The sequence below is a fragment of the Hippichthys cyanospilos genome, chromosome 10 (genome assembly GCF_059441005.1).
Source record: "Hippichthys cyanospilos isolate Australia breed blue-spotted pipefish chromosome 10, RoL_Hcya_1.0, whole genome shotgun sequence".
Lineage (NCBI taxonomy): Eukaryota > Metazoa > Chordata > Actinopteri > Syngnathiformes > Syngnathidae > Hippichthys > Hippichthys cyanospilos.
In genome coordinates, this window is record NC_142378.1 from 4,115,725 (window position 1) to 4,138,664 (window position 22,940).

Genomic DNA, 22,940 nt, shown 5'->3' on the forward strand with positions numbered 1-22,940 from the left:
TTGATGATGAAAAATGAAAAAAATCTGCAATGTAGAATTTTTGTTGAGAAAATTTAGAATTGGTAGAGATGAGCTAAACATTTAAAAGTTGGAATGATTTGAAACAGTCAAAATATGGAACTACTGAAGGAGAAAATTGAAAAAAAAAATTCGTAAGCATTTTAATGGTGAAAACGGTAAACGTATGGTAAATGGTAAATTTTTGGTAAATGGTAAATTTTGTTAATGATAGTGAAAAGCTGAACAGTTCAAAGTTGGAACGACTTGAAACGATTAAAATATACAAAGTATATGAAGGAGAAAAATGAAAAAAAAAACGTAGCTTTGAAAACAACGAATTTTTGGTAAGTGGAAATTTTAGGTACACGTTGTCGTACACCAAACAGTTTAAAGTTGCAACCATTTGAATTGGTCCAAAAATTTTGAAATGCCGCTAAAAATTATGGCCGTCGGTGATTGTCGGATTGTTTCTCTGATTTCTAATTTTATTTCATAAAGTCCTTGGCGCCAGCTCCCAACCAGGAAATTAATCAGCGTAAACACGTTAAAATTATTCCGATCTTTCCTGTTGATGCAGCGTTAAACTTGAAGGGAACCCGGTAGATCCGTCAAGTTATTCTCCAGAGGTTAACGACGCAGATGGAGAGACATTGGATCCCGGATTGAAAAAAAAAATAAAAGACATGCAATCTCCATCGCTATTTAAAAGATAATGGTGAAGCGAAAAGCAATTAGCTTTTTGGTCCGCGCTGTCTGCTGCTCACAGCTGTTGTCGTTACAATTACAGGGTCGCTTCTCAAGTCAGGTAGAAGACCATATTGCTTCCAGACAAAAATAATTTTGTTTCCCATCTAATTACGGCGACGGTTACTACTTGGAAACCAAGGCCGTCGTTTATATGTGTGCGTTCATTTTCCACCAGTTGTATAATTCCCGTCTAGCTACCGCCAATATAATCTGCCGTATTTTTCACCGAATCGTCTTTTCGGTCCGTTTAGTGGTGAGTCATGCACCGATGGCCTCAGAGAGGACGGAGGGCACTTGTTTGTCTTGCACTTGTTTATAGACTGGCAATAAAAAAAAAAAAAAAAAAAGTACGAGTAAGTAATACTTTATCGGTTGTGTTGGAAAGGATTTGAACTTTGATTCCTGGAACTGGTGTGTTTGGGGTCGTTGAAAGGTAATTACAACCGAGCAAAAATGTTTATCTTATCTTTGTTGTTTGGGCTTTTTTACTCTGTTTTTATTTAGCTTGGTGTCATTTAAGGAAAAGCAACAGATTTTCGTGTTTTTTTTAATTTTTTTAATAGAAGATATATGATATAGAAGATATATATATAAGATATATATATAAGATTTTTATATATATATATATATATATATATATATATATATATATATAAAATTTCCCGCTTTCCGCCAATGCTTAGGTTTTTTAAATGATCTTTTAAACAGTAAAACATGCATTCAGTCGATCTCGACGGAAAGTTTTTATTTTTAGAGAAAAAATGTATATTAAAACTTGTTAAAACCGATCTTGTGAACGGTAAAACATGCATTTCGTCGATCTCGACGGAAAGATTTTATTTTTAGAGGAATATATGTATATTAAAACGTGTTTTTTAACAGTTTGTCGATCCTGATGAAAATGTTTTGTTTTTAAAGGAATGTATGTACCGTATTTTTTACGCTATAAGCCACAATTTTTTCTCTTTGTTTTGAGCCCTGCGCCTTATAGTCCAGTGCGCCTTATCTGTGTTTTTTTTTGTTTTGTTTTGTTTTTTTGCTAGCCACCAGCAAGCAAATGTGTATCTGTTCGAGGTGTCAATTTTATAGAACTATCAAATAGAACTAAAAAGATGTGACTCAATGACTGTGCTCAAAAAGAGTTAAAACAATATATTTTCAAAAAAATATACGTCTAAATTTAATAAGTTAATGTATAAAATCTGTGATGTCTAAATTTTATATACAGAACACAGTATATGTGATTTTATTTATGCATTTATGATTGTATATGAATGATTGAGCATGTGTTATTATGGTCACTAAAATAATCTATAAAAGAAAGGGAGTCGAAAAAAGATGCTGCTGAAGTATTGATTTGGATTTTGAACTGCTGTTTAACTAACAGATATCCATCCATTTTCTCTAAATATGTTGGGACTAAAGATGCAGTATAGTCCGGAAAATACGGTATATTAAAACGTGTTTTTAAATGGGATTCGCCGACGAATGAATAATTTAATCAAAAAATGAGCTAATTAGGAAAAGAATCGCTGGTCGCGGCCTTGTCGGTAGGCACGAGACAAAAATCGTTTTTTTTTCCCGTATTTTGCCGCTGCGGCTTCTATGCCGGTGCGCCTTATAGTCCGGAAAATACGGTATATTAAAACGTGTTTTTTAATGGGATTCACCAACAAATGAATAAATTAATCAAAAGATGAGCTAATTAGGAAAATAATTGCTGGTTGCAACCTTACCGGTCGGCACGTGACAAAAATCTTTTTTTTCCTCCTATTTTGCCGCTGCGGCTTCTATACCGGTGCGCCATATAGTCCGGAAAATACGGTATATTAAAACGTGTTTTTAAATGGGATTCACCGACGAATGAATAAATTAATCAAAAGATGAGCTAATTAGGAAAAGAATGGCTGGTTGCCGGTCGGCACGTTGGGATTCCAAGCGCCACACGGAACGCGTTGCGTAGCGGCCCGCTTTGGCTACCGGGAGCTTCAAGTCAGCTCTGACAAATGGCCGTAGGAGGCAGTGGATCAGTAGACTCCGGGGCAGTCTGAGTTATCGCTCCAGCAGCAGACTTCATCACAGCCACCGGGCTTGTCTACACGCCCGCGTGCTCTTTCAGACTTCCTCTGGAAAATTTTATTCGGCCCTCAATCTTTTTCACATTCTCTAAGTTGTAGTTGACGAGCCAGAAGTGCGAGTAAAGTTTTATATCCGTCCAATGAACACTTATAACTGTGAATGGGAAGCTTCGTGAAGCGCTTCGGGGGCCGTCTCACTGTATTTGTGAAGGGAAGGAATGTGCGGTAGGTGCACTTCAATTTGGGGTTTACCAAGAGTACTTTTGGGGAATTTAGACATGTTTTGTTGTAGAATTCTGCAGGGCGTCAGCCGATATATGAAGAAATGTTTTCAAAGCCCCAATTCTACTAAGGGGCAATTGTTGGAAGCGGTTCTTTTGATAACGTCGGGTTTTGTTCGAGGTCTCAAATGTTCTGAAGGTCTTCTTACAGAGGTTTGGAAATAGTCGTAATTGTTTTGAAATAAGCCCCAAGGGACGAAGGTCGAGGCCATTTTGTGTTCTTGAGATGTTCTGAAAACATGCAATTGCTCTTAAGACCTTCCTAAACAATTTTATTCCAAAACTGTTTTGTATTTTGTGCTGCCAGGAAGGTTTTATGGAATTTTCTTGCAAACATATTCAAAATTTTCCCGCAAAAATATTGAAAGGATTTCAGAATGTCTTAAGAACCTTTTAAAAATGATGGAGATTTTGAACCAACCCTGAAGAATCCCGGACGTAATCTCACATTTGCAACACTCGAAAATGTTCGATTCTCTAAGGGGCGGCCTTAAAAATCAAGCACAATATCGGAATTACACTATGGTTTGCGTCTAATGACAATCATAGAATAATGTCATTATTGCAACTTTTTAATAAATTAAAATGCCCAAACGCAGCACATTAATTATCACAGTTGCCTCACAGCAAGAACGTTGCTGAGATTTGCGATGGGTTGACTCCGGTTTCCCTCACAGTGAGGTTAATTGAACATTCTAGATTGCCTATAGGTATGAATGTGAGTACTTTGTAAACGGCGGAGCATTTCTGTCAACCCCAATGATCTTCCTAATGTGAAGGAGCCAGATGGGCTGTCATGGAAAGACACAAGTTTGCTGCCTGAAGGAAACCTCCCGATTTTCAAAAGGTTCAAATTGAGACAACAACGAAAACAACAGGTAATCGGAAGGGAAACTGTAGTCAAAGCTATTGTCACCACGAGGTGGGGATTTTTCAGCGACGGACCGTCGATCTGCCCGTCAGAGGTAATAGCCCGCCCACCTCTGCTTTTTTTTTTTTTTTGTATTACTAGTCTACGCTCAAAATACAACCAAACTTTTCACACGATGTTGCGACATCCCATTTTTCTTTCGGCATTTTGAAGGCGGGAAAAAAAAAAAACAGTCGTGATGAGATCGACCGGGCGAGAAAGTATTAGTTCAGGGAGAAGGGACCGGCAAAATGTCCCCAAATAGAAATAAAGCAAAGCAAGTTCCAACGCTAGTTCTTTGTTGCCAAATGTGAAACATGCGTGTCATATCAAGATGTCCCACGCACCCTGAACTCAATCCACTGACAGCTTTTGGCAACAAAGGCCGTCTGAATAGAAGCATATATATATCGTGCATACAAATCTTCAAACAGCCGCGGCCCACTCACAGCTGTCTGTAGCAACAGTATTCGGCTTGAAAGATTGTTGGCAAGAACCGTACAGCACCTTCTGTTTTTTAAGGAGACGATGGCCTGAAGCTACCTTTAATGATCAGATGATATGCATAATGTATATCGCCAAGGTGGCGCACTGTCAAGTACCTTTCATTGTTCCCGAGCGCGATTATCAGAGCGGTAACCAAGAATCTCTCTTTCGTCATTCACCTTCAATAATTTCGTCGTTAATTGAAGTTTTACAATAGCGCGCCTAAGTGGTGGTAAAGGTCAAATTAATTATTGTGATACTTCTCAAGCGGAAAGCATTTTTCTTCCGGCAGAGTACTTGAAGTTAACCTTATTCTCGAAATGGTGGATGCAAAAAAGTGGAGTACGTTCGACATTGCGCTGCGGAAAGTGCCTTACCATAAACAAGAAAAGAAACTCAAAAGGTTATGCTAATTTTCTCGTTTTTTAGCAAAAGAAAATCTGCCAATGGTTTAGAATCATTTTCCTGTCTTTAAAATGTAATTTAAGACCCCCCCCCAAATGCTTTCAAGACCAGAGTGCAAAAACAAGTCAGGATTTCTTCATTTACGCAAGTCGAAAATCTAATTTAAACAAATAGTTCATGATATAATACCAATATAAAATTTAAGAATATCAAAATTTTAAAATATAAGTTAAAAAAATATAAGAAAATCATTATTTTAAAATCTCCTTGATAGATTTGTAGCTTAAAATAAGCATTTTCTTTTCTGCATTTGAGTCTAGGTTTAAGCAAATGCTCCTCATTTAGTGTCAAATGTAAGCAAAATTTTCTCAATTTAAAAATTCAAGACATTTTTATTAGATTCAAGCAAGCATTTGCGTTACACTGCAATGCATTTTCTTAAATTAGTCATGAATTTTGATATTATCTTTACATTTTTCACATGCAAAGCTGTAATTTAATAAAAGCAACCCCAATAATCTTCCTAATGAGAAGGAGCCAGATGGGCTGTCATGGAAAGACACAAGGCCCTGTATGCTGTACCATTGTCAAATAATAAATGAAATAATAATTTCATTGTGCGGTATTACTCTGCATAGGACAATTCAACTCTTGAATCTTGAATTCTGGTGTCTTAAATTAAGAAAAAACAGTCATAAGCTGAAGATGATTCAAAAGGCACATTCTCATCTTCATTTATGACACAAAAGGCAAAAACAAATTGAAACAAATTCTCTTAGAATGTTTTGCTACTCAAGATATTTTTCCTTCAAGGTCAAAAAAAATAAAAAGAGAATATATTCTTTATCATGAGCCTTGTCTACTTTCATAAAATGGACTTTTTACAGTGTGATGGCACAGCATCGGAAACAAGCGAGGTTTTATAGGCTCTTGCGCGATGTTACATCAATGTAGCCCGCCAAGTGTAACCCAGCCTTGCTCTCTCTGAAACTCACCAAAAAAATCTAACAAAGTGAATTTTTTAATTACGTCCAAAGACGGGCTGAAACGTAAAGGCACACGTTTGAGCGGCAGACAAAGTCCTCACATCCATACGTAAGCACAGCATCAATTCTGGGGCCGAGCGGTGCCCAAGATTGGCTTGCTGATGTATTGGGTCAAGATCATGCAGACAAGCGCGTGCTAGTGCAGAAATGTGCTCAGGCCAACAGCCACCCCCTTCAATCGAAGCAAGCCTTGACTACCAGGAGACCAGCATTCATTAAAAAAAAAAACAAAACCTGAAAAACCACTTTTGAATTCAAACCAATCATTAGGTTGATCTAGAAAAAGGTGTCTTCTAGAACTGTGGTTCTCAAATGGGTGTTTATGAAGGTAGTACATTATACTTTTCAAATGAAGAGTAAATTAATTGGAACATGAAGAAGCTCCTTGCTAATTTCCGGTCGTGGCTCCTTCACAAAATATTGTATGGTGAAGTTTTTTAACGAATGTCTATTGCAATTAGCGATTCAATTTGCTAACAGGCAAGCCAAAAATAAAAACGGTAAAATTGGCATGTAGATACCACGGCAAATTTTCAAAGTTTAATAAATGACGCAGAACTCTTTTTAGTCTGTTTGATTTATATATTTTGTATTTAATATTTATATATAATTACATTGTATTTATATTATATTTATTTTATTTGATCAAAAATCCGGTTGGTAAGGGTACTCAGTTTAAAGAAAATCACATTTTTATTTGCTAAAAACGAAAATGTTTAAATTTTGATGGAAAAGAGAGTAGTGATCGTGATGAACCTATTGCTAATGTTACGCTATAGCAAACAGCTAGCTAACAGATGGAGTTGGTCCCAAAACAATTAAAGATCTTTTTGATATTGTAACTAATTGGAAATAAACAGGTACTCCCTTTTATGCTAATATATGCTGCTTTATTTGCTAAAAATATAGTTTGAATGTTTGAATTTTGATTAACAGAGTAGAAAGCGATAGCGATGATCCCGTCGCTAATGTTATACAATAGCAAACAGCTAGCTAGCAGAATATGGTCCCGCAACGCTTGGAAATCTTTTTGACGAAAAAAAACGATGTGACAGTAAACGGACATTTCATTTTATGTTAGTATATGCTTCTTTATTTGCATTTAAAAAAATCTGATTGAAATGAGGGCGTGAAGAGTGATAGCAATAATTTCGTTGCTAATGTTGCGCTTTTGCTAACAGCTAGCTAACAGAGTATGCTCCCAAAACACTTGAATATCTCTTTGACAACTAAACTGCACATTAGTAAACGGACACTAAAAAAGAATTATTTGAATTTTGAAATACAAAGCGCGAAGAGAATGATGTCGAAAATCCCATCGCTAATGTTACGCTATAGCTTACAGCTAGCTAACAAAATATGGTCCCACGGCTCTTGACTATTTGATCATGTAACAAGATGGAAGTAATTGTCAACATATGTCCCAAAAATCAATTTGAATTGTGATGAGCAAAAAAGAACGGAGTATGTTAAACATGTTTGGATTTTTCTACCTCATGAACACTTTAATTGGTATTTATTTTTGTGCAAATAGTCCAATGGCGATTCCGCTAGCGACATTCCGCGTGATCCAAGAGGTTTGTATCCTTTTGTAAATGCCCCCAGGTAATCTTGTTTACAACGATATTAGTATTCCGTCGGACAGGTAGCATATGCTCGCTAGGCTAAATAATAGCAAATTCTCACTGACGAGAACCATCTGGCATCGTTTGGTTGCACTTGTTAGCTTGCTTAAATTAAGCGTAATGAAAAACAGTGTCTCCGAGCTTCTGTTGCCATGGTGTTGCCTTGTCTGCGGTAATTGTCCATTCTGGTTATCAACGAGATTGCCACGGGTCTCTGTGAAAATCGAGAGAAAGTGATTGTGCTGTGTGGTTTTGATTTCAAGTACAAAACAAAATTTCGAAAGTGCACCTCCTGAAGGCTGATTTTAAGGAAAATGAAAACCCTCAAAAAGGGATTTTTTTGGGTAGGCATTTAAATGGTAATTTTTTTTTTTTTTCGTGAGTGGAAATATCAGAAAACAACCATCAAAAGAGATTTTTTTCAAGGCATATAAATGGTAATAATATTTATTTATTTATTTATTTTGGAGAGTGGAAATATCAGTAGTCTAAACTGAACAGTTTGAAACAGTTTTAATTGATCCAAACATCTTAAAAATATTCTTAAATATTATTTAAGATGTATTCTAATTATTATTATTATTATTATTATTATTATTATTATATTTAACAAATATTAAATAATCTAATTATTTTTTTAAAAATATGTATAAAAGTATTTTTGGGGGTCTGATTTCATTGTAAAATGAAGTTATTTTTGTCAAAAAAGTCAGAAAAAATGAAGTTAGAAATAATCCTGTCAACTGAATGTGTGATTGATTCAGTATTAAAACAGGAACTTTATCTGAAACGTGGGGAATAATAATGAATATTTGATGGGAAAGTTTTGAATTTTCTGAAAAATTTTGGAATGTTGCAGCCCCTGATAGTATGACATTTGGGAGCTTGATTTTGGTCTTATGTTAAACAGTAAATAATAAAAAATTGTGGAAAAAATTGCTGGAAAAATTGGAAAATTCTATTGAAAAATGGGATAATTTTGGGGTGTGTGTGTGAGTTGAAAAATGAATAAGAGCCATTGGAATGCGACCATTGGTGAAAACGCAAGAGGAACTTCACTGTTGTTATCTTTTAGGTAATAACAGAGCCGGGGCTAAATGCAAATCTGACAAACCACGGAGTTATATTCATAGAAAAAAAAAAAAACAGGGTTACCACCTTAGAGTTTCAGCACATTGTTTCTCTACAAACAAAAAAAGCGCAAAATCGCAAATTTCGCCAACTTTTCGCGTTCTATTGTCCTGTATCCGTTTATGTCAACATTGGATGTAGGACGACACGACGGCTGTAGGAAAGTCACCGATTGTAAATGAGCATTATGGGCCATGTGTGTCCCGCGCCATAGCACTAGTCATCTGTCGCCGGGCAGTTAAACGGAATCAAAGCGTGCAATACGGAGTTTCACCTTCATGGGGCGCTGCACTCGGGGTCTCAGGAGGGTGGAAAAGTGCTTGCGTCCAGATTTAATAGGAACCGCCCACATTTTATTATTACCTCCCCCATACCCGCCATTAATGACCGCCAATTGGCTAGCTGGCTAATTAGCGCCGGATGTCGCACGGACGCTAATTGGTTTGCTCTCTGAGTACTCCTTAGCCGCGATGGGTCGTGAGTGTTTTTGATGATCTTTTTGTCACGGTCCCGAGGACCTTCCTTCCACCCGCCAAGCACTTGACGCGCACAAGAATCAGTCTCGCCTCGGGGAGAAACTTGTCAGCGGACGAAATGAGTGACGCGTATAAAGTGAGCAGCATTTAAATGCATCAGCGAGGATCCAAAACATGTCAAATACCAAGAGAGAAAAGTAGTCGCCGCATCATCTCTTTTAAGTGGAGGCATTGCTATTATTTTTAATGCCACTACTTTTTGGTAAAGTTGACGTCCCTGTCCTCCGCAAGACGCGTCAGTGACAGCTGACTTGTTTGGAATGTTTTGCTTTTTGAATATTTTTATCATAAATGTTAATGCAATACCATTGTTTTCATGCAGTATACTGTATGCAAGTGTTTTTATATACGTGTATGTGTATGTGTGCGTCGTGTAGATTTGTTATTATGTACAGTACGTATATGTCTGTTTATTTAATTTTATATATATATATATATATATATATATATATATATATATATATATATATATATATATATATATATATATATATATATATAATATACAGTATGTGTATATATGTGTGTATATATGTATGTATATGTGTATATATATGTATGTAATATGTGTATATAAAAATATTTGTATAAATATATAATTATATATATATATATATATATATATTAGTGTAGATATGTACATGTATGGACAAATATGTAAATGTAACGTATGTTTATATACGTTTTTGTATACTTATATGTGTATGTGTATATATGTATGTATGAAAGATTGAGTAGAATATAATTTACTTATAAATAGCATGTATACACACCATATATATACAGTACTAATATATACATACATGTGTATTAGTATGTAAATGTACCTGTGAATATATGAGTAACAATACATACATGTGTAACTGTGTGTATATACATATATGTACAAAGTATATATATGTATATATACATGTATAAAGAAATATGTAAATGTCAAGTATGTATACATACATGTGTATGTATGGACATACATATACATACATTTAAACCTATATATATATATATATATATATATATATATATATGTCCCAAAAATCAGTATGCAGTATGTGTGTGTGCGGGTGTGTAATATGCATTATGCATGCACAATGCAATATGCAAGTGGTGGAAAATATGTGGCAGTTCAGTGTGCAATGTTATTCAAATAAATGTGAACATAAACACATATGATCCAGAGATGGAAAGGACCCTTGGATTATACTGTCTAGTGTCTCTCTCTGCTGGTATAATGGAACCATCTGTTTTTGAGAGGGATAAAATGTAAACTTTCTCGGCTGCCCCCTGGAACTTTATGGAAGTCCCCCAGTGACTATTTTGCACCCTATTAACCAGAATGACCCAGAAAGCATGCGGGGAGCGCTTATTCATCTCACTGTTTTCACTACGCGGCCCGTTGAAATGAGAGAGAAAAAAAAAACTGTTATTAAAAATTCTCCCCAGGACATCAGTTTGCGAATTACTATTGGCCCTAAGTGTGGTAGATAAAACATTGTCATTTTTTTTTTTTTTTCTGCGCAGGGCACCAAAGCAAAGCGATTGTTACACCAGCCAATGAAGATTTGGAATCGTCGTACATCCTCAAGAGATAAAGGCAAGTCTGATATTTTTTTGTGCCGGGGTTCTATACTGCCAAGTAGGTAAACGTGCGTCGTCGCCCGTCCTCCATCATGCAAACTCGGGCCTCGGGGAATTGACTGGTCGCCAGACGTCTCGGATGAAATATGATCCCGATGCATACGGCAAAATGGGAAATATCACATTACGGCTGTACAGTGTATTTCTCAGTGCCCTGAAGATATACGGGGTCATTACACTCTGCCTGTGATGCATCTGAAAGAATTTCGCTCTTTTAACATGTTTTCCATCTCTTCCTTCGCCATGGCATTAACGTCATACGGTTCTGTTATTGCCACTTTCATCACTGCTATAAAAGTTCACAGCAACATTAAATAACATCACATAAAAATTGTACATATATATATATATATATATATATATATATATATATATATATATATATATATATATATATATATATATATATAAATTTGGTTGTCTTTTCAAATTAAGAGCAAATTAATATGAACATGTAGCCACTTCATGCTAAATTGTGTTATAGTGACCCTTTAGCCAAACGTTGTGTGCCTCAATTTGAATTCTTTCCATAACCGAGACAGGAACAATTCAGTTGTCTTTTCAAATTAAGAGCAAATTAAGTTGAACGTGAATAAATTGTGTTGAGCTAAATTATGTTATAGTGATCCCTTTTATAAACATTGTGTTTAGAAAAATGGGGTAACCTAAAAACATTTTTTTTCAACATTAGCTATAAATTTCCTGAAAAATAAAGCTTTAAGAAGCTTTTGTTCTATTTAAAACACATATATTCCATTTGTCCCTTGCCTGTGCACCTTACTGGGATTTTTTTTTTTTTTTTTTGTGCACTGACACTTCCCCATCGATGGTACAGTATATTCATGTAGTTTCATCATAAGCGGCTTGCCTGAGGGCAACCAAGATGAAAACACGTTTGTCATTCTAACTCCCCCACCACTGTGAAATAAAAAGACGAGTTAACATTGATAGTCGCCATATTAAGTACACAGCAAAACCACTTTTTGCTTTGTGGCCTTCTTTTATGGGTATTTGTTGTTTGTTTTTTTCGTGAAACATAGAGGGAGAGAAATGTTTTACTGTGGAGCGCTGCAAGGCTTTCTTTTTTTTTTTTTTCCGTGAGAGATCTTTGTTGTTGGTTCACTGCTGCAAACACAAGTTGGACTATGAGACCTTTCCGCTTTGCTTGAACAGCGCTCAGAATAATAGTAAAAATTTTTGTTGTTGTTTTTTTTTAAACGAACAGGTCACTTCTTACTTCAAAATAAAACGTGACCTCTGCTAGTGAGTGTACAAGCAAGTGCGCCGCTAGGAAAAGGAAAACTGATTCGAGCGCATTCAACGTTGCAACGGTGAGGCGTTCACTGACTGCTCACAATGTGGGAAATCGGATACACACTTAACCCGCAAAAAATCTATAAATTACGAATATGAACACAAGAAAATACACGGAATTTACAAAGATTTGATGTATTCTGTTTAGCTATAGTTTTCACATTAGTTAGTCAACAAACTGTTGGTGCGTCTTATACACAGTAACATAAAAAATACCACAGTTTTACCCCAAAATTAAGGGTGCGTCTTATACAGAGGTGCGTCTTATATTTGGGGGATTACGGTATTCTACTTTGCTATAGTTTTTACACTGTTGCCAAACTGTAGGTGCGGCTTATACACGGTAACATAGAAAATACCCGAATATTTACCCCAAGATTAAGGGTGTGTCTTGTACACGGGTGTGTCCTATAGTTGGGGAATTACAGTATTCTGTTTTTAATTCTATAATATATATGCAGCTAAAAAATGGCAGGTTTTTACATACGTGTTGGTGCGTCTTCTACACAATAGCATAGAAAATGTAAGGGTGCGTCTTTTACGCGGGTGTGTCTTACATTTGGGGAATTACGGTATTTTGTTTTGCTATGGTTTTTAGATTGCCACCAAACTGTTTGTGTGTCCTATACATGGTAAGATTGAAAAGACCAAAATTTGACTCCAAAATTAAGGGTGCGTCCTATATTTGGGGAATTACGGTAATAATCATTTAAAATTTGATTTAAAAAAAAATGCAGAAACTGCACAATTTTAGCTGTATCAGAGGGCGGCATTTTTCGCCACTTGCGGTCGACGGAAGATGACATCATAGTTTTCTGGGCTCAAGTAACGACCAATCACATCTCAGCTTGCGAAAATCACACGGTGAGCCCTGATTGGCTGTCACATGAACGCTGAACAACTGTGATGTCGTTTTTCCATCCACAAGTGAAGAAATGGCCGTCCTATGAGGAATCAAAACGTGTTTCTATTTATGTTTGCACACGGAATTGATTTTTTTTTTTTACAGAACCTTTTTTGGCGTTAACTTACCCTTTAACTCATTCAATCCCCAAAACATTGAATCATATAATTATTTTATAGTGTTATTTCTATTTGGTACATTTTTTCAAACCATTGTGCAGTATTTTTGTCCAATCGGTTGATCTTAACATCAAAGGGAAAGCATGGAAAAAAACACTAGGGAACTGAAATTTCACCCAGATGGCAAATTAGATAAAAGTTCAAAATTAACTTACCCTTTAACTCATTCAATCCCCCAAACATATAATCATAATTATTTTACATTATTAGTTCTATTTGATACATTTTTTCAAACAATTGTGCAGTATTTTTGTCCAATCTTTTTATCTTTACATCAAAGAAAAGCATTGAAAGAAAACACTAGGGAGCTGAAATTTCACCCAGATGGCAAATTAGATAAAAGTTCAAAATTAACTTACCCTTTAACTCATTCAATCCTCAAAACATATAATAATTATAATTATTTTACATTATTATTTCTATTTGGAACATTTTTGTCCAATCTTTTTATCTTTACATCAAAGGGAAAGCATTGAAAAAAAACAGTAGGGAGCTGAAATTTCACCCAGATGGCGACATTAGATAAAAGTTCAAAATGACGCCACGGCTTAGTGTGCATCCCTTGGCTAGAATGACGTGGAAGAAAATACCCCCAAAACGATCAAAATACCGCACAAGGGTAAACCCGCAAACAAAATCCGAATCGTTTATCACCCTCGGACCCCAAAGCGCTTATTTCAGCCTTGTTTGCATTGCCGATTCCTGCAAATCATTGAACTGTAAATATTATCAAGCAGACTATCACGAATGAAGAGAGAAGGGAAAATGTCAGGCCACCATTTTCTGGGGAGTTGAGCAAATCACTCGCCGCTTATCGGTAGGCCATCTAACTGCTGTGACCAGATTACATGGGGGAGCCCATGAGGCCCATTTTTAATTACTTTGCTGATTGGAAAAATAAGAGCCCTCTTAACAAGCTCTGTCAATCATGCATGCACTGTTTTCCAAAGTGATTATCGGGGAGAAATGCTGAGCCCTTTCTGTCTCGCGACCCAAATGACTCATGATTTGGAGGACCGGAACTGATAAAATTATTAATAAACGTGTCAACAAATGCATATATATACAATAATATTCATCTAAACATAAACTGAAGAAATATTTACACAAAACGAAATGCAAGATTTTAGATCATCAAAAATTGTGTATATATATATATATATATATATATATATATATATATATATATATGTATATATATATATATGTGTGTGTGTGTGTGTGTGTGTGTGTGTGTGTGTGTGTGTGTGTGTGTGTGTATTCTATTGTATATTAAATTGATGGTGACAGCCCTAATATATATATATATATATATATATATATATATATATATATATATATATATATATATATATATATATATATATATATGTGTATGTGTGTGTGTGTTTGTGTATGATATTATATCATATCATATCATATATATTAAAATATAATATATTATATATATTAAAACTTTTAAAAAGTAATAATTCAGGAAGTTCACACAAGAGGGATAGATATTGTGCTCACAAAACATTTAGAAATTGTTTGTGTCCCTAGTTCGCTCATTGCTTTTCAAAATAAAAGCAGGCATTTGCAAATGTAATCTTTTGATTAAAGATGAGATAATCACTCTGCTTTCTTGACAGATGTCCGAAATGAATTGCAACTGAGAGGATAAAATCTGAAGATTTGGATTATTTCAGGTGAAATAAATTATAAATTGATCATCATAACTCGATGATTAAAATTTTTGTCGGTCAATTCGATCATCAAATTTTGTCGATTGGCAGCGCTCATATTGAAAAAAAAAATCCCTTTATATTTATTACACTTTTCACATTCATCGATTTGATTTGATTTTGGCAGTTCCCCGAGACGTAAATGTTGGCCCGTGTACTTTCACATCATTTGCCACAAAAGAACCAATAAACACAAGTCAAGCCAGCCTATTCATAAACATGAGTCCCAGCTTTTCCTAGAACATGTGTTGATGGAAACATGTAATTGGGTTTTTCCTCTTATGTGTGCAAGCTCACTAACAGGATAAGGCTTGCAACGTGTGTGTGTGTTTTGTTTGCGGCCAACGCGGTCCAAAGCAAAGCCGGCCAATCCAGTTCAATCCGACAAAACATGATTGTTTGTTTTTCCCCCGCTGAGGTTCATTCTCTTCCCAATCCTGACGAATTATTCCGGTTGGTTGTTTGGGTGGGACGCCCAACTTGATAGCAAAGCCGGCTATCGAAGGAATTAAAGCTTCTCCGCCAGAAAAACAAAAGGTATAAATTAGTTGTAACCTAGAGCAGTGCATTGTGGGAAGGACACGCTGGCATGTAAGATGAATGCGAGCATATCGCAACTGCTCTTAGTTGAAGAGCTAGCCGGACGGAGAGGATGTTCCTAATAGCGTCCCCGTTGTCAGCTGCAAATAGGTCATCTGTCAAGCATCAATTCATAGAAGAAGATTCTTCTTCAAAAACGCCAAACCGCTTTTCCATTAGTCAAATGGCTCGTCAGACCCTTGACATTGGAACGACATTCGCGAATGCACTTTTTGTACCACCGATTCCCGCATTGCATTAGCTTATCAGGCAAGGGAAGAACATGCAAACTCCATACAGGAAGGCTGGAGACAGCTGGGTTTGAACTCTGAATCCATATATATATATATATATATATATATATATATATATATATATATATATATATATATATGTATGTATGTGTGTATAATAAGGAGAAGGAGCCAGATGGGCTGTCATGGAAAGACACTATGCCCTGGGGTTAGGGTTAGGCACTATAAGCCACACCGATAAGCCACAGAAGCAAAATTAAAGTAAAAAAAAAAGCTACAGGTTGTAACAAGTTATTTATGTAGAAAGATGCTATATGGTTTTTTTGAGTTTTTATATTTATTTCAAGCTTTTATTTTCATTGCCCTGTTAAAGCAACATCCTATTTTCAACAGACTGAACATTCTTGCAGGTTTAGCACCAACATATTTCTAGAAAATGGATGGAATGATGAACTTTTTCAACATAACACGACAGAATACTGCAGATTTAATTAGCACTTCAAAATCAATATTTGCATAGCGTCTTTTTTTGTCTATCTCTTTGTTTTAATTATTTTAGAGAACAGCACATAAATCATATACAATCGTATAGCTATCAATATATCAATATATTTCTTAATTGTTCCATAAATTTACACAATGAACAGATTCACAAAAAAACCTGCAGAAAAGCCACACTGGACTATCAGCCACAGGGCTCAAATCATGAGAAAAAGGGTGCGGCTTATAGTCCGAAAAATACGGTACACAATAACAACCAAATGAAAACTGGAGCTTCTGTTTCATAATGTTGTGGAAAAGATCTAATCCAGTAGTCTATTTTCTTTTCATAATCCCCCAAATCAGTATACTGAATTTTTGTTGAAAATGTTTCAGTTCACAGTATCAAGCTCATTATTTTTCGAGGCACAGAGGCAAGAGCAGCACTGGGTTCCCCCAGGAATGAATTTGGTGCGCATGCACGCACAATCACCTTCTCTGTTTAGAGAAGACATTTTTTATAAATTTTCAACGGTTTTCAGTATTTCTTTGCGATTACATAAGGTGATAGTCCGGGCGCACCCAACGGATCAGCAATTATTATAGAAGGAGTCAGGCAAGTTCCTAAATTAGCGCCTATGGACAGAGGTGGACAGTCCATCACTTCTGACGGACAATATGCGGGTCCATCACTGACAGATGCTTGACGAATGATGAAAAAAGAAAAAGGCCAACTAAGCATCGACAGAAAGCGGGTTTTCATCCATCATTGTATTTGTTACTCTGCGGCAGAGGTGCGCATTCATCGGGGATCGAAGGACAAACATTATAAGTAAAAGACAAAACAAGCAGTGACTTACAGCGGTAAAGGTGGGCGTTCACTATACGTCCTTCCGTCATCAACGGATGCTCGTTTTCATCTGTTTTCGTATTTGTCGCTCACCGGCAGAGGTGGAAATTTCATCGGGCGTCGACGGGATATCTGTTTGACCGTCACTGACGGAAGGTCGTTTCCCCCCTGAGTGACTAAAAAAAAATAAAAATAAAAAGACAACAACAAGTGACAAAAAGCAGGTTTTTATCCGTCGTCGTATTTATCGCTCACCGGCAGAAGGAAGGATCGCCATCGGTTTTTCCGACAAGGGACGAGAAACCTAAAAAAAAACGAAAAACCAAGCCGTGACAAAAAACGGATTTTCATCCGTCACTGTATTCGTCGACGGCCTACCTATGAAGAAACCTAATAAGAAAAGACGAAATAACAAGTGATGGAAAGCGGGTCGTTGGGTTCGTCACTCACTGACAGGAGTATTTCGTCAGGGAAAGTCGGACTTTCTCTTGGTCCGTCACGGATGGACTCGTTTCGCCGATTAAACGACGATATACCGAAAAAAATACAAAATTGCGTTGATAGAAAGTGTAGGTCTGTCCGTCACCGTATTGATCATTTACCGTCAGAGGTTGGGTATTTCGTCGACCGTCATTTTACGTCATTTACCGACGCTTGTTTTACGAACGATGAGGAATCTAAACAAAACGAACTAAAAATTGACAGAAATTGGGATTTTGACCGTAAATTGTACAGAGCGGTGGGTATTTCATTGGGGATTGGAGGACGTTTTTGGTCCATCGCTGACGGATTCCGTTTTTGCCAAAAGACGAACTAAGAATGAAGTGGAAGTGTTTTTTTTTTTTTCACGTCACTCACCGGCAAATGTGATTCTATACGGACAAGTGAGCTGATGAACAACGATCCGACATAACTTTGTAAAATGCTCGCCACGCGATGAAAAAGTGTCGACGGAAACACCGATAAAATAATCCAAACACACTGACGATTACAGTTGGGTTCAGCTTGAAAAAAAATGGCGGACTGATGATGACAAATGCTGGGTGATGGACCCAGAAAAATTTGTAAAATGGCCACCTCTACCGATGGGTGTATTAGTATGAGTATTTTTTTTTTTCTGACTGTTGTGTCCATTTGCCTCAAAACATAACACATCATCGGAAAGATCATGAGGTCCACGACTGAGGACACTAGGACTTAGTTGGGTGTCACTAGTGAGTCAGAAAATATAAACCAAAAACAAATGTCCACGACATTGGACACAGACGAAGATGCTTTCAGCCCAAAATTATTACAATTTTTTTTAATGCAAATGGGTTTTTTTCAGCTTTTTTTTTTTTTTTAATTAAGCGGTCATAGCCTGCTTTCATCCACGACTCGCATGCTCAGCTCAAGGTTTTTTCTCCAGTTAGTGTTGATCCTTTTAGGTCAATGTCATATTAAGTGTTCGCAGTGTTTGCTTTACTGTTGTTCGGGGATGTAAACAATCTTCACATATGTTGGAGTGATGATCTTGAGATAGATTTTATTTTTCATGTTCCACTAATGTAATGAGTTTCTTTCATGCAGCCTCAGCTTTTTTTTTTTTTTTTTTTTTTTTTTTGATGGTGCCATGCGGATGATGAATAAGACGAAATGCTCGTCCTCACATTAACGACATGCCACGCCGATGATTAGAGTAACGGCGTGCTAGCATTAGATAAATAGTTGCCTAATGACACTTTTCCAACGCCGGTACAGCTGCAGTCATTAGGTAATTGGTCACAAATAAATAGCGGCATCAATTATAGATCACTAATCAGGATAATTACACTTAATCTGCACCTTCAATGGAAAAATCAAACAAGCATAAAAAATGCATTCTTTTGGCGGGTGTTGATCATACCTTTTAAAAACCTCCTGTTTTTATGTTTGTTTGTTTTTCAGCTTCTTGTGCAGTTTTTTTGATGGATAAGTTATCCTTATTGGGGTACATGTACATATGTCTATATATACATCCTTCAATTTCAAGATTCAAGAGTTTGTCTTAACTATAGTAAAACTACAAAAGGTTTTTTTGGGGGTTTTTTTTGCAATGGGACAGCATACAGGGCCTTGTGTCTTTCCATGACAGCCCATCTGGCTCCTTCTCCTTATTGGATGTTTGTGTGTGTACATATATATATATATATATATATATATATATATATATATATATATATATATATATATATATATATATATATATATATATATATATATATATATATAGAGAGAGAGAGAGAGAGAGAGAGAGAGAGAGAGAGAGAGAGAGAGAGAGAGAGAGAGAGAGAGAGAGAGAGAGATTCACAGCCCATCTGGATCCTTCTCATATATATATATATATATATATATATATATATATATATATAACAAGGCAAACAAATGTAATTTTTGGCAGGGAACTATTTTGCAAAGAATACTGAAAAATCTGCATACAATCTACACCAGTAAAATACATTGGGAGGAAACAAATGCTATTTTATTCAGTAAAATTTTTAAAAATCATCAGCAGATCAGTCGGTAACTCCTATATTTTTTCGCCAAAAATATGCATTGTCCTAAAAAACAAAAATCCCAGCTGTCGGGCCTTAATGTTTAGCATGTTAACCATTGACATGTCCAAGGACTCACGTTCGGCTGAACAGAGACCGCCTGCGCCCCTTTCCCCCCCCATTCCCTTTCACATATTACCCCCACGTCTCACCGTTGCGGAATCACAAACGCCTATCCGCAGCTCCGCAGCTGTAAAACACTAAGGTCACAGAGCATTATTGAGCTTTTAACATTAACGACCGCGGCTGAGAGAAAGCAAAGCCAAATAAAGAAAAGTAAGAAAAGATAGAAGAAATGAAAATCTGGAAAAACAAAGAGCAGCCACTGACAGAGACACAGCTCCCCACAGTGGACTTTCATTGCAGAGTCACCCCCCCCCCCCCCCCCCCCCCCCAAGAAAAATAAATACAGCTCACTTCCTGAATTCCGCCTCTATTTTTGATTAGATGTGATATGTTTCAGATCTTACACGTCAAACTAAATACTGAATGCCAAGAGTGGCGCGTGCGAGGTCGTCACTTGAAAAGGGCGCCGTCAAATGTAATGTCGTTAGGGAAGAAGTCTCAGGAACGTGACACAGAACCGTCAGAGTCATGCTCCCACAAGGAGGCGGGGCTTCAATTGATTCAAAGTAAAGATTCCAAATCAATTATTGTGTGCTTCTAATCCAAGTTAATTACGGCGTTTCCAGTCGTTATATTGACATTTTTGATTGATTTTTTTTTTTTTGCTACGCCTGACTAAATAGTAAACAGGCAGGAACATATAGGCGCCTCTTCAAAAGTATTGGAACGGTGACGACAACTATTTTCACAGTAGACGATGGGGGAGAAGTACCGTAAATTTCGGCCTACTTCGCATCTTTTTTTCTTATGATTTGAGCCCTGTGGCTTACAGTGCAATGCGACTTGGTCGCAGTTTTTTTTACTCGCCACCAGGGGGCAATTCACTGGCGAAATGTGTGTAAAATGGTCACGGTATCAATTTATGGAGCGATTATGAAGTAGAACTGAAAAGACCAAAATCAATAGCTGTGCTTAAAAGGAGTTTTAAAAATATTACATGTGATTACATATGTTATGTTTAATTATTAATTTATCTTTTTTTTTAATCAACCTTCTAAGTAGAAATAATGGCCTATCCCTTCCAATACTTTTGCAGCTTAGGGTATTTCATAAAGCCAACAATTCGAATTTATGTTGTCCAGACGGCGTCCCGTTATTAATTTACAATTTAAACTGTATATTGGTTTGTAATAAATAAATGTTTCCTTTCGCCAATTTCAGATCCCAATTTCATGGTTCCTGCTTCCAACTAATTAGGGCTGAAGTGGAATGTACTTGAACAAGCACGCTTAAATCTATTGGTCATAATAAAATCTTTCTTTCTCTCTTGCTCTGTCTCTAACAATCCTCCTAAATCAAGCAGATTCAGTTATGTCCACTGTTGTGTCCACTTTGTCTCAGCAAGACAGCAAAGTGAATTGCGTCCCACTCAAACACATGATACATCAATGGAGAGGCCATGGTGTCCGTTATTGTGGACACTAGGACTTCGTAGAGTAGCTTGATTGAGTCAAAAGATAGAGACAAAAAATGAATGTCCACCAGAGTGGACACAAATAGGCTGGATCTCAGGAGGTATACTTTGCTATGGTTGTTTCAAAGGAAAATGAGAGCCAACGTAGTTCTCAGCAAAGACTCTATTGTGCATAAAGACACATCTTGAGTTTACACTCATTTGTGTCCACTTTTGTGTCCATTTGGTCTCAACAAGAGAGCAAAGTTAATTAAATCTCAACCAAACACAGGAGACATCATCGTAAAGGTCAGGCTGTCTTCTAGTGAGCACACTAGGACTAGCAGTGTAGCGCTAATGTGTCAAAAGCTAAAGACCGTGTATGAATGTCCACTAGAGTGGACACAAATTAATAGCCTGGCTCTCAGGAGGGTACGTATACTCTGTGGTATCCCTGTTTCAATATTTTGAAAGAATGAGCGCCAACGTAGGGATGGAAAAAAATACTCAAAGTGTAAAATGAAACATTTGACATTTACATTTTCTATGCTCGTGAGAGCTAACCTGTTCACTGTGTCCACAGTTGTGTCCAATTTCTCTCAGCAAGACACCAAATTTAATTGAATTCCACCCAAACATATAAGGGATCATCGGAAAGGCCATATTGGCTTCGAGTTAGCACACTAGGATGTGGGATAGCGCTAATGTGACAAAAGATAAAGACCATGTCTGAATGTCCACAACAGTGGACACAAATTAATAACCTAGCTCTCAGTAGAATGTTTTGTTTGATGTCTATGAGAATGGGCACCCATGTAGGCCTCAAAAAAAGACCAAGAGGAAGACACATTTGACATTTCCATTTTCTATGCTTGTGAAAACCAGCCTACTCATTTATGTCCACTGATGTGTCCATTTTGTCTCAACAAGACAGCAAAGTCCAATACATCCGAACCAAACACACGAGACATCATCGGAAAGTCCAAGATGACCTCTCGATGACTTAGGAGTTCTAACGTGTCGAAAAATGAAGACCAAAAGAGTGTCCACTAGAGTGGACACAAATTAATAGATGAACTCTGAGGAGGAGAAATAATATAAAATTTCCAACTCTATGTAAGCCAATGATTCCAAGCTAGCATTCGGGAACCAAAAAGTCTCAGATTAAGAGAAAAATGTCTGCTGCTGTCATTAGAGGACATCAGGACAATGTTTGACAAAAACTTATGAATGTACTACTGTATGTATTATGATGTCATCACGTGGCTGCAGCGCTCCAAGCTGGCTGTTGACAGTTGTTATGAGCTCACGGCGTGCGGATAATTACGGATGCAAAACAGAGTTTTGTGACACCTGCTCCTGTTTTGCAGGCAGCCCAGACAAGCGTCCCGCTGAGAAGTTGCAAATCAAGACGCCTGCGGAGACAACGCCGGACAGGTGAGCTGTCAGCATTGTCCCCGGCCTCCCTTCTCTTTGCTCGCCGCGGCGAAGCCGCCATTTGCGCTCCCATCACTCATTTTCATGGCCTCATCCTTCTTCGCCTTTTCTGTTTGTTGGCTGCCCGTATTAACCCCCCCCCCCCCCCCCCCCCCCCCCCCACCTGATAATCGAGCATCTGTTTCCGTACGCTATGGGCTGCCTGTGAATGCCTCGCGTGCGCTCCTCACTTTGACTCAAATGCACA

The 22,940-nt window shown here is 37.0% G+C and overlaps 1 protein-coding gene across 1 annotated transcript in view; it reads left to right on the plus strand.

Annotated features, from left to right (window-relative positions):
- The window catches only part of LOC148416660 (uncharacterized), a 314,743-nt gene extending 292,074 nt beyond the window's left edge, over positions 1–22,669 (plus strand). Inside the window, exons 9-10 of the mRNA XM_088425825.1 lie at positions 10,764–10,840; positions 22,631–22,669. The gene's annotated coding sequence lies outside the window, so the exon portion shown is untranslated. The remainder of the gene's footprint in view (positions 1–10,763; positions 10,841–22,630) is intronic.
- The last annotated feature ends 271 nt before the right edge of the window (positions 22,670–22,940 follow it).